Below are 12,824 nucleotides of genomic sequence, written 5' to 3' on the forward strand. Positions count from 1 at the left end.
TTGGTAGCTTACAACATCGTGAGAATGAACGACTGACAGTTCCCGGAAATCTGTATCCACTTCTCTAAACGCCATCCACGTATTCCATGCACTTGTCTTGCCAACGCCAAGGAAGGCTGACACTGTGTCACAAAACTGTGAAAAAACGACAGCAAATCTATCGTTCCAGAAGGTAAGTTCGTGCACATGGTGTGCATAGGAAAGAAACGTCGCATTTTTGCAGAACCAAAATCAATCCATAGTTTCTCCAGAGTGGGTGACAGATGCAGAAACGCAAAGAGAGCGATAACAACATCAGAGTCAACTGTACTTTTGTGTCCTTTCTCTGCGGCATGACGGACGTGCAGAAGGATTCTTCCATCAGCTTCTATGTGGGATGAGGGAGAAATACCAGTAATATCTAAGTCTGAGGAAGAGGATAAGACTTGATTTCCTCTTGTGCAGAATATTTCTCTTTTTGAAATATCAGCTGCAGTTATTATTTCGGCGGGGTAATGAAATAGCCTCTCCTTGTTGTTATCGTTTACAAGGAACTTCTGGAAATTGTTTAGAAACGGTCCCGTTGACTTGACAACAAAGCGGTCGCCCTGCCCACGCTTTTGACGCGTCTGTGTTTTCAAGCTCTTTTCAATGTAGCGGTCAAAGATCTCGTCTAAGCGTTTAGTGTCTCGAAGTGTGAAAGAAACGCAGTTATTAACAACTGCGGCATATTCTGCAAATGCTTTCGTTCCTCCTGGTTGCAGTTGGTGTACCAGCATCGCTCCATTGACGACAAGATAAGAGGAATGGGGGATGATAGTACTTGTACACACATCAAATTTTTCAAAACATTTCAAAATATCTGATTTAGAGATAGGAAGTCTGAGATCTCCAAATTCAGATATTGATGGAGGATAAATTGTGTTCTCATGAGAAAAGAATTCTCTGATATCGCTCTCCCTTTCCTGACATGCTATGAACATCTTGCAGAACAGGTTAGAATCTTTGTATGCACTAGCAAGTTTCATCTTATCTTTGCAACAAACTTTCAACGAGCTACAGTTAAAAAGCTGCATATTAACTTTTTTATAACATCGTGTATGGACTGCTTGCATGTCATTAGACGGTTATAAACGAAGTCCTCATACATTTTGGTTCCTGTGGTAGCTGCGATGCGGACAGACTGGCACGAATCTTCTGGCGCTATACGTCTGGTGAACCCAACTGTAGACAGATGCTCTTCTTCAAAAGGATTACCAGTATCACGAAATACATCAATTAGGTTCTTTACATGTGTCCTGTACTTGCTTTGGAATGCATCCGTGTCCTCGTGGTGTGGTCTCGATACGTGCAACTCAGCAGAGTAGCTGTCTTCATACTCAGCCAGTAAACGAGCGACTTCGGGACAACTGACTATTTTCTTCAAAAAAGTAAATGGGTTATCGCAAGCTCCCCATAGAGAACCACTTTTTTTTTTATCAGTTTGTTGTTCTGTTCGTGAAGGTGGTCGTCTGACATACATGAAAAGTGCCGGTAAGATTTCCTACTGGTGAAATGTCCCTTAGAGAATTCCTTAAATACATCAGGATGACGAACTGGAAGTTGTTTCAGAGTATGAAGAAAGAATGGTAACCATCACCTGTAGTGTACGTGGTCCAAAGCTAAGTACCAATGACACATGGACTGGAGTACTTCTACATAAATCATGAAATTATCATCACGCACACTTTTCACAAATAGTAACAACAGTGCTGTAACAACAGAACAACAGATATTAACTGTAATATCTGCTCTTGCAAGCCTACTGTGAAAACTTAAGGGGCGGCAGTAGAAATTTAGTGGTGGCCCCCCATGACCTCCGTGGATACGGGCCTGTCGTGAGTCCCCTTCCCAGAGATGTTGACTTGATATATAGGTCAAGTAACACAATAGTCTTATTTTTTATGTACACAAAATAACGTCCCCCCAGAACACCTGTTCCCTTTCACTAGCCCCCCTCAAGAAATTAAAGCTATTGCCGTTATTGTCAAGCAGTTCACAGCCTTTATAGTTGTTTTGCCTGTGAATTTGAGCCCAAAGACAGTGTAAATCGGACAAAATTTGGGGAACATGTGAAAAGTAGGCCATTTTTCAAGATGCCTCCCAGAGTCACACGAAACATATTGAAAAGCTGTCTCCCGGCTTTTTTCTCATTTACATGTCGCGTTAAACGCTCTGACCAAATTTCATGCTGGTAACCGGAAATGCACGATCCATACAAATTATTGCACTTACGGACCGCACTATTACATCTGAAATAGGGATGCGCACGAGTCGAGACAAGTCTCGAATCTCGACTCAACTCGACTCGAATTCGAGTCGAGACACTCTGTAAAATTTGAGACGAATCGAGAGAGACGTATTTCTCGACTCGAATTTTCGAGTCGAGACACGAGTCGAGTCGAGACTGCTCGTAAAAATCTCGACTCGACTCGAATGTCTCGAAAATCTTTCTATAATTTTTAATATTATTTTGAAGAAAGTACTTACTCAGAAACAGTCTTGAAACTAATTCAAGTGAGCAGCTATGCATAGACGTAACTTAGAAGGGGCAAGGGAGGCAACTGCCCCCACATTTCTGAAGTTTATTAGGATAGTCATCCAGTGTTATCTATAAACTGAGCTGAAGCGAATACAACGCCATTTTGCTTAATTTTATGTTTTGTTTCACAGTATTAAGGTCTTTAGGCGACTAACGAGGCCAAGAGAAAGGAGGGGCAAGGAAGTGAAAAAACAGCGACCCTGGCCTGACAAAAGATACTAGGTTAAACCTCAGTCACTCAGTCAGGATGGGCGATCGGAACGGAGTTCGTGGTCATGCTCCACCTTTAAAATGCTGCTTGTTAGGCATACACACTGCCCAGGGCTTTAAGTGGCTTCAGTGAAAAGCCACCTCACCAGAATGCTTATCCACAGTGATTTGCGAGAACGCAGTCAACAATGGAAGTAAATAATCTCTGATCCATGTTCCAGATCTGGTTTGATTGATCATATTAATAGTCGTTTCATAGACGGAACCAAAATATTAATTAAAAATTAATGCACAATGTTTGTAAAGTGACAATTGTTGTACACGAACTAAATTCTGACAACAGGCTGATTTGCCAGAACTTAGTGCCGAGTGTTCCGGCTCACTTTAAGCCTTGACACTGCCTCTCTGCTACTAGCTGGGTAATTGTCACTCACTTTCGATGCATGTGTTCTGAATTGATTCACACCTCACTTTATTGCTTTTTTCGCTTTTAGATATTACATGTTCCTTTACGACAGTAATAATAATTTATAAACTGTATTGTCATGATTTCTTTATTTTTCTGTTACATCAGAAATGCTTGTAATTTGAATAAATATAGGACTTATTCAGAACATTTTTGGGGGGTGGGGGTGGAGGATCACAGAGGCAGTGTAAAATTCTGAATGAATATATCTTTTTTTTTAAAAAAAAAATGCTCATATTCAGAGATGTTCATATACCTTCTCCCTTACTGATTCTGGCTGTTTCTTAGGCAATGGACAGTTATTAAAAATTTTGTCTTACGGTATCTATGCTGATATTATTATAAAATGTTCGACTGTAAACTGTCTTTAAGTCTGAAAAAAAGTTCTAGAATAACAACGGGAATGGAACTCTGATTTTAACCATATCTGGTAATGTCTTGCAATAAATGTTTTGCCACATCCATCTTAATAAAGGTCAGTGAACTTTGAGCGTGCTGGAGAAAGGGGATGTGGTGTTCGTTGATGGTCAAAGGAAGAACAGGTCGGTCTGTTGTCTGGGATACAGGAAGTGTTTTATAAGGATAAGCAGAGACATTCAGAACTCGGCTCTTTGTCGGAAATCTTGTGGTCCTAAATACAAAAGATATTTTATTGCTTTCCCTGTAAGTCACAAAAATAGCAACATCTGGTATTGTTGTAAAGTGGAATGGGAGCATTGTAAGGTTAAAACAACGATATTTTTTTTTACTAATAGCCACCCTGGCACCCAAACCAAAAATAATACACTTGATTTATTCTGAAGTTTGTGTTTGCAGTGAGCAAGGGCGCCGATTCTGGGAGGCCAGGGGACCGGGCCCCCAAAGCTCATATGGGCCCCCATGTATTTTTCTGAATATGTATTTTGTATTGTTATATGTACTTTTTATGAATATACAAACTCACGTCTGAATTCCCCCTCCCCCAAAGTTACAAAGAAATCGGCGCCCTTGGCAGTGAGCAGTTCGTTTGAAGTTTTTTTTTCCGTATATATAGCCTTCACGTGTATCGGTGTATAGTAGTTTCATTTTTTATATTTTATTTGGGGTATTCGAACATTTCTCAAGTTTCACAGGAAGTTGTTGTGACTAATATGCAGAGCTCAAAAAAAAAAAAAAAAAGGGAACTTTGTTGGAATATTTTAGTAAGAAGCCGAAACTTAACAATATTGACAGTGCCAGAGGAGATAATGAAATAGTGACTACACAATATACTTCTTGCGTTTCAGAAGATAAGAATTCAAGTCCTAGTGTGAAAACAGTATCAGAAGATGAAGTCTCAGAAGATAAGAATTCAAATGACGGTATTACTTTGGAAACAGTGTCACAAGATGAAGTTTCAGAAGATCGTGATCCAGTCAAAGGTTGTGAAAAGGTAAAGACATTTCTGGCAGTAGGTCTAGGTCCCTTCCAACCGCAATTGAAAACGTACCCCAATAAAAATGACCGCCAGTTCCGATCTGAGTGGTATAGGCCAGTGTTCGAAGTGGAAAAAAAGCAGAGGCGGTATGTTTTATTATGATTTTGACTCAACATACCTGTTATTTAAATATTGTCTTGGTCACTGAAAAACCAGAGACGGTATGTCCTCATTACTGAAAAACCAGAGGCAGTATGGCATACCACCGCATACCGTCTCACTTCGACCACTGGTATAGGCAATTTAGTTGGTTAGAATTTAACATTTCTCGAGATAGTGCTTTTTGATTTTATTGTCGCGCATTCTCCGAAAATATTCCGAAATCTGAAGACACTTTTACTAAGGAGGGTTTCCGTAAGAGGAAGAAGGTCGTAGATAAATTCGGTACTCATGAAGTAAGTAATGCTTATAAGATTTGTATTTCTAAGGCTGCGGAATTCCGAAACGCTACTATTGCACGGATCAGTTGCGCGTAAATTAGATTTGCAGACGAACCAAATAGTTAACGGCAATAGAATACATTTGGAAGCACTTCTAAATAGTATTTTGTATTGTGCTCGCCAATGTGTTCCTCTTAGAGACCCTAAGGAAAGTAACGAAAGTGAAACTAAGGGAATTTACTAGAACTCTTATCGCTAAGATCCAAAGACAATGACGTGATTTTTCGGTATTATGTTAACAAAGAGAAAACATTTAGATACGTTAGTCCCGAATACCAAAATCAATTTCTAGATTTAATATGCGAGTATCTGCTGAGAAAAATAATCGATCGTGTGAAGACTGCAGGTATATATGGTGTCATCATGGATGAAACTTAAAGTTTGAAGCGACTGTTTTGCGATACTGTGATGAAACATTAAACGTTCACGAAAGTTTTATCGGGTTTTACAATACAGAAAAATCACGGCGAAACAATTTGGACAAACTGTTAACAAATGTGTTAATATCACTGGGTCTGAGCGTAGATAACATCCGAGGACAATGTTACGATGGTGCAACCGCTATGCGTGGTCAGTACTCTGGCGTTGCAAAGAGGATCAGGGGTATGCGGAAAACTGTCTACGATTCGAAACATGTTTGGTGTTCTGAGCAGGTGCATTCCTTCATAGAACCGCCGTCAAAAAAGCACGCTACGTCAAGGAGAAACGTCAAGGAGAAAACTTAAAGCATTCGATAACATTAAAATCTTTGAGCTACACTAGATGGAACTGTAAATCGGAAGCTACTCGTGCAGTTTTAGAAAATTTTGGACCTGTACTTGAAACTTTAGAGGAAATAGCACTATCAAATTTACGGTCCAGATGCGCATTCCCTGTTAAGAAATGTTCATGATTTTTTTTATTTTTGTTTCGTCTTAAACTGATGAGACGTGTTCTTGAATACACGAATCAACTGTTCATGCACTTACAGAATACACGTACCAATTTTTCTACTGTGAAAAATTTGTCGCAAGCCAATATCTGCAGCCTTCAGTCCTTACGGAGTAAGAAAAGTTTCAAAACGCTGTGGACAGAAACAGAAGAAATTACAGAAAACATGGGATTCAGTGCACCGAACGTTCCGCGAAGACGAATCCCACGAGCATTGGATGGTGGTGATACTTCTTCGAGTGTGAGACAGCAGCTGAATATTACAGACGCGAAGTGTATTATTAAGTTGACAATCTTGCGGGAGCAGATATTAGCAATAAAAGTTCAAAGAAAATTATATGAAGGTTCTTCATTCCCTGCACGACGTGTTGAATCAACACAAGCCATCAGCAGAAAGTATCACAATTGTCAGCAACACCTACAAAATCCCTAAAGTTGAGCTGACATCAGAATTAACAGTTTTCTCCAATTTGTGTGCAGAGAGATAGACTGAAAATGATTTCTCATCGCTTCTAAATTTGTTTTAAAAATGGAACCTTTACGCATGCTTCCCAAACTTGAACCAAGTTTATAAGACTTTTCTAACCGTGCCTGTCAGTTCCGCAACCAATGAACGTTCCTTTTCGTGCCTGAGACGGCTAAAAACATACGTTCGTAGCACTATGGATCAAGAAAAATTTCGTAGTTTAGCTGTGTTGTGCATAGAAAGATCTTACGACATGAACGTTTCTCAGATTATCGACAAATTTGATTCAGAAGCAGCACTTCGAGGAAGGCGGCTGCGGCTCCATTAACAGTTCAAGTCCAGTTTCCATATCATTACATTTAGTGGTAAGTGAAATATTAACTTATTAAATCAAAATTATAAATGTGATATTTACTGGCTAATATTTGGATTTCCTAATATTGTGATTTCCTTGTATTATTGATCAGCAGTATTTCTTTCAGAGGGTGAGCCGGGGCTTTCCCCTTTATACAGACACAGTCAAGTGCAAAATACGCTTCAGGCAAATTTTCAGGGAAAATCAGGATATCAAGAAACATTTGTTTAACTATAATTCTCCTCTTTACTTTTAAAATACCCTCTTTGGAGATTTTTTCTGAAAGAAACACTATTAATGATCTGGGGTAAATGAATATGTGGATGTTGTGCTGATAAGTTGTTCCAGATAATTCCTTAACAACATTTAAGGCTCAGGTCAATATGAGGGATTGGGCAAAGATCAGAGAAAGATTGGCTAAGCAGGACTGAAAATGGGCCGGAACGCATCAGTTCTGCGTTTCAGTAAGTCAGTGTGTTGTCCGAATTTATTTCCTTGCTGTACTTGTCTCGCTCCAAATTTGTATATTTTAAGTTTATTATTGTCATATTTTTAAGCAGATTAATACCCTATTAAAGCACGATAAAGAAATAATCTAGAACTTTCCGATCTGCGTCATTGTGTTCCACAAAATTATTCTAGGGAAAGGCGTTCCGGATATTGATTAAAACAATTTTTAGCATAGAGGCAAAGGCTTAATTTTAGGTCTCATCATCAAAAACTGACGTAAAGTTAGGCTGGATATCTGCCTGAGTAGTATTTATATCATTCACACACTCCAACTACACAATAGTGATCCAAAATCAGAGGGGGTTTCTCGAAACTACGGTACTAAATATTTGGTTAAAACATTAGAAGCAAATGTATGGTTGGTTTCAAAAAGTGACAATTTAAGGTCGAAGACTACCTGCCCAAGTGGAAATTTGTGAATATATTTTTGTCGAAACAAAGAAAAGTTTAACGTGCACAAGTGAGTAATGTATATTATATACATCTAATTACAGCTTGTGAATCTTAAAGTCAATAAATAAAACTTGTTGTCTCTTAATAATGAAAGAAAAGGAGAATCGCAGTTCACACTCATGCCATGTAGCTGCCGCCGCAAATTCAAACTTTATAATCGATTTTTATACCAAAAGCAATAATGTGAAATATGTTGCTGCTTCCAATCAAAAAGTAGGAATTAAAATCTACGCTTGGTTGAATTCACAACTTTCTGTGATCAGTTGTTAATGTATAATACTCTTTCTTAAACTTCCAAAGGGAGAGAGCATATACAACTCAAAGAAGCATAGAGATATGTATGCTTGGAATAACCCGGAGAGGTAGAAAAAGAAATACATGGATAAGGAAGATGAAAGGAGTGACCGATATCATCGCGAAAATAAAAGGACTCAAGTATCAGAGAGCTGGTCATATTGCAAGAAGAACTGACGATAGGTGGACAAAAGCAATCCTTGACTGGATCCTAAGGGAACGAAAACGATCCAGAAAACGTTGTAATACAATGTGGTGTGACGAAATTAGGAAGCACTGTGGAGTAACGTGGAAACGAACTGTCGAAAATAGATACGTGTGAATTAGAATTGGAGAAACCTTCATCCAGAAGTGGGTCGGCAAAGGTTGAGAATTATATATATATATATATATTGTTTGTATCATACTTGGAGAGAACGATCCATTGAAGTTTTACAGTATTTTCATTGAGTACATTGCTCTGTCCTGATCATACCACCCTGTCTGGATTCCGCATTCTTTAGTGTACTGCCGGGTTCAATGATAGAAAACTGCTGAATTGAACCTAGGAAGTGACTTCTGAATAAAATCCAGACTACAGTAAGGCTAAGGATGATTCTGGTTAGAACCTCGGTTCATCGTCTTTGTGGTCTTAAGTGAAAAGACATCCAACGAAAAGAGAAGTAGTGGGCCCGGTATGGACAGGAAAAGAGGTATGTACACAAAGTCTCTCTGAGTATGATATAACTTTCATCCTAGGCCAATAGACTCATTTATCAATAGGAAGGGAATAAATCCGTATACTAAAAGGTATAAATTTGGGTCTGTTCATTTAATTCGCTTAAATGTTAGTTCATCAGTGCATCCCCAATTCCTTATTATACCTACTCTCGCATAAGACTTGCCACGATCCCAATTAAGCGTGGTGGAATGCTGGTCTCAAGCACTTATTTATTTTTTTTTCCCTCTCTTCTGATTTTTCCCCATTATTTAGTAGTGCTTATAATACTCAACTTTTTTAGAATAAAATCTGAATTTATTTAGAATCCATTTCATGATTGGCATTGTGAAGGTTGTTGTATAGATTATTCTTATTTTCTTTTGTTTTTGACGAATCAGCATCTGCTGTTTCAACTGTCTCGTATGTCGTGTTGCTTTCGAGTAATAATTCGTTGTCTTTTTTCCTTTCCTTTTTTTTTTTCTTTCTTGTATGCGTAGTAATGAATTCTTCTCTTGCTTTGTGTTAAAGGCCTCGTTTGCCAACGCTATTATGAATATGCTGAGTTGAAACTTCCTTTTGTGTGTATTAGCGGAATATTCTGTTTCAATAACCACGGAGGTCTTTAATGGCGTACGTACGAGGGGGCAACTTCGTAGGCAATTAGAATCACAACGTAGCAAAATGACTAGTGAAAATCGGAATAATTTTATGGAGTGTATAGGACAGTTAGTGAAAATTCCGTCTTATACAGGTTATGAGCCTCATAAAGTAGATTTATTTTTTGAACAGTTAGAAAACGCCGGAAGATATTATAAGTGGAATAATGACAAACTGAAAGAGGTTTTGCCTACTTGTTTGACAGATTTAGCTTTTGATTGGTTCTTAAATTATAAGAAGGAAGGTACATATGATGGAAAATCTTATGACGATGTAAAGAAAGACATGATTGCTACTTTTAGAGGCATATCTTCGCCTTTAACAGTAGAAGACACGTTACGTAGGGCTAAGCAATCTATTAGTGAATCTCCACAAATGTATGCCATTCGAAAAGCCAGATTAGTTGCATTGTATTTGCCCACTGCTACCGTTCAGCAGACAATTATGTATATTATAGACGGTCTTAGGTCCAAGTACATGAGTGTAGTTGCCGACAAGCATTTTGGCTCAGTGGACGAATTAATAAAGCAGTTGAACAGTGTAGATCGCAAAGAAACAATGTTAAGTGAACGTATTAAGGAAGAACAGCAAGAAATTAATGCTTATGCACAAAATCCCTTCATTCCGCAGGGAATACCTTACAATTTTCCTGGTAGCTCTTGGATGTCTGGTCAGACACCAATGTTTCCTCATGTACAGGGGAATTCTCATTCCTTTCCGCAGATGCAATATGATTCTTCACTTCTTTCTTCGTATCATTTACCACCTACTTATCAACCGCCAGTACTAGCTCCAAATTCTTTTCATAACAATGAAATACAGAAACTTTCTAAAGAATTAGGGGAGGTTAAACAAGCTTTAGCTCAAAGCCATAATGAGACGAGTAAGGGTGAGGTTAGCACCTCTAATTCCCAAACTGATATTCAGAAAGTGTGCGAAAATATGCAGAATCTTGTGTTAGCTCTGGAATCATCCATGAAGGATAAGAGAAAATATAACAATAATTACAAGAAGAAAAAGCCGCAAACTCAGAATTATTTTAACCGGGAGAACGAAGCACAGGGTAGTTCAGCCAGTAACCAGAACACAGGTCAAAATAATTCTGATTCGTACAAACCTATAATATGTAGGGCTTGTAAAGGAATAAACCACATTGCTAGATTTTGTCGAGCTCCTAAGCAAAATTTAAACTAGAATCATCTACGGATCGAAGGGGGGATCTGGTAGATATTCAAAAGCATCAAATCCCCATAAGAGTAGAATCAAGGTTATGTCTTATAACAGCTAAAGTTAATGGAATGCAACAGGACTTAGTAATTGATACTGCAGCCATGATTTCGGTTTGGCCTGAGCATTTGGTTCCAGAAAACGTGAAACGTGTAAAAATTACTAGCAATCTCATAGGGGTGTCTGGTGCTAAAATTATTTCAAAGGAAGTAATATTTTTGAAATTTTTCTTAGGAAATAAGTCTTACGTACATTGTTTTAGAATTATACCTTTGAATTCTAAACCTTTATTGGGCATTGATTTTCTAAGTCATCAAAATGCCTCTATTTCCTTTTCCGACTTGACATTGACATTGTATAGATATGGTAAACCTCCCAAATCAAATTTTACAAATTCTCAGAAAATACAGTATGTTTTGCCAGATAGTATTTTGTCAAAAGTCAATATACAAGGACAGCCTCAATTAGTATTAAAGGTCAAAACAAAACTTTTGCCTCACACACGTACTTTTGTTCCTATAGATTTAGTAAATGTTCAGAATGTAGAGGAATATTCGTGTTTTGAACCAAACGTAGATTTGTTATTAAAGCGCAATATTTTTATTCCCAATGCATTGTTGCCAAATCAGAATAGACTGATTCCCATTATAAATCCAAATCCTAACAATGTAGTTTTAAAGAAGAATACAGTTATTGGTTATGCATCGCCTTGTGACGTTGTTTGTAAAATATTTGAGGAAGATGGAGAAGGCGAAAAGGCACTAGACTGGGAAAGTGAGTTAAGTGAAACTGAAAAAGAAGACCTTAGAAAGCGTATAGAGTATCACCAGGAGCGCTATAATCCTTCTTTGTTAAATGTGAATCCGGCTTTGTCTCAGTCTCAAAAGGACACAATTTTAAACTTAATTTTTAAATACAGCGATACATTTTCTTGGGATCAAACTTGTACAGGTGTTACTAGTCTTATTAAGTGTGATATTCCTACTGATGACACTATTGTTAATGTAAAGCAGTATCCTGTTCCATTGCACTTGGTAGATCAAATGAGAGATGAATTTAAAAAATTAGAATCTCAGGGTGTGATACGTAAGTCTAGGTCTTCAGGATTTAATAATCCTGTTCTTCTTGTAAAGAAACCTCAAGGTGGTTATAGATTTATATCTGATTTTCGATTTTTGAATCGGATTGTGCGAAAAAATGAGAATTTTGCAATACCGTCCATGGAGCAAATATTTACGAATTTAGCAGGTTGCAAGTGGTTCAGTGTTCTTGATTTAAATTCTGGATTTTTTAACATTGAACTGACGGAGAATTCTAAACCTAAAACAGCTTTTAGCATTCCTAATATTGGTAGTTGGGAGTACAATTGTATGCCCCAGGGATTGTGTATTTCTTCCTCAGTGATGTGTCGCTTAGTAGCTATGATAACTGCAGGTATTTCAGCCTCTGAACTCTCCACGTTTGTGGACGATTTCATATTTTATTCTAAAGACTTTTCTTCTATGCTCAATACAATGGAAGAAGTATTTAAGAGACTTCGTAGAGCTAATGTGAGATTAGGAGTTAAGAAAACTCAATTATTTTATAATGAAGCATTAATTTTGGGACATCTTGTATCCGAACGTGGTATACAAATTGCGCCGCATTTACTTAATGCTGTGAAAGATTTTCCTCGTCCTACAACAGTTAAAAAAGTGAAGTCATTTTTAGGGCTTACTGGATACTTACGAAAACACATAAGGAATTATAGTAACATAACATTACCTCTTCAGGGATTGTTGAAAAAACGAGCAAAATTTCATTGGGACGAGCAATGTGAAAAAAGTTTTCAAATGTTGAAAAAGTGCATTGCATCCGCGCCTGTTTTAGCGCCCTTTCACACGACGCGTAAGACCTTTTTACATGTAGATGCAGCTTATGACGGGCTTGGTGCTTGTTTATTACAAGAAGATGAGAATAATGAAATACACCCAGTTGTATTTTGCAGTAGAAGTCTTAGACCACAGGAGAAAAACTATGATGTTATGTCTCTAGAAATTGCTGCTGCTGCTTATGCATTTCGTGTTTTTAGATTCTTTTTGTTGGGATGTAAGAAATTTA

The sequence above is a fragment of the Thermobia domestica genome, chromosome 9 (assembly GCF_964235325.1).
Source record: "Thermobia domestica chromosome 9, izTheDome1.hap1.1, whole genome shotgun sequence".
Taxonomy (NCBI): Eukaryota; Metazoa; Arthropoda; class Insecta; order Zygentoma; family Lepismatidae; genus Thermobia; species Thermobia domestica.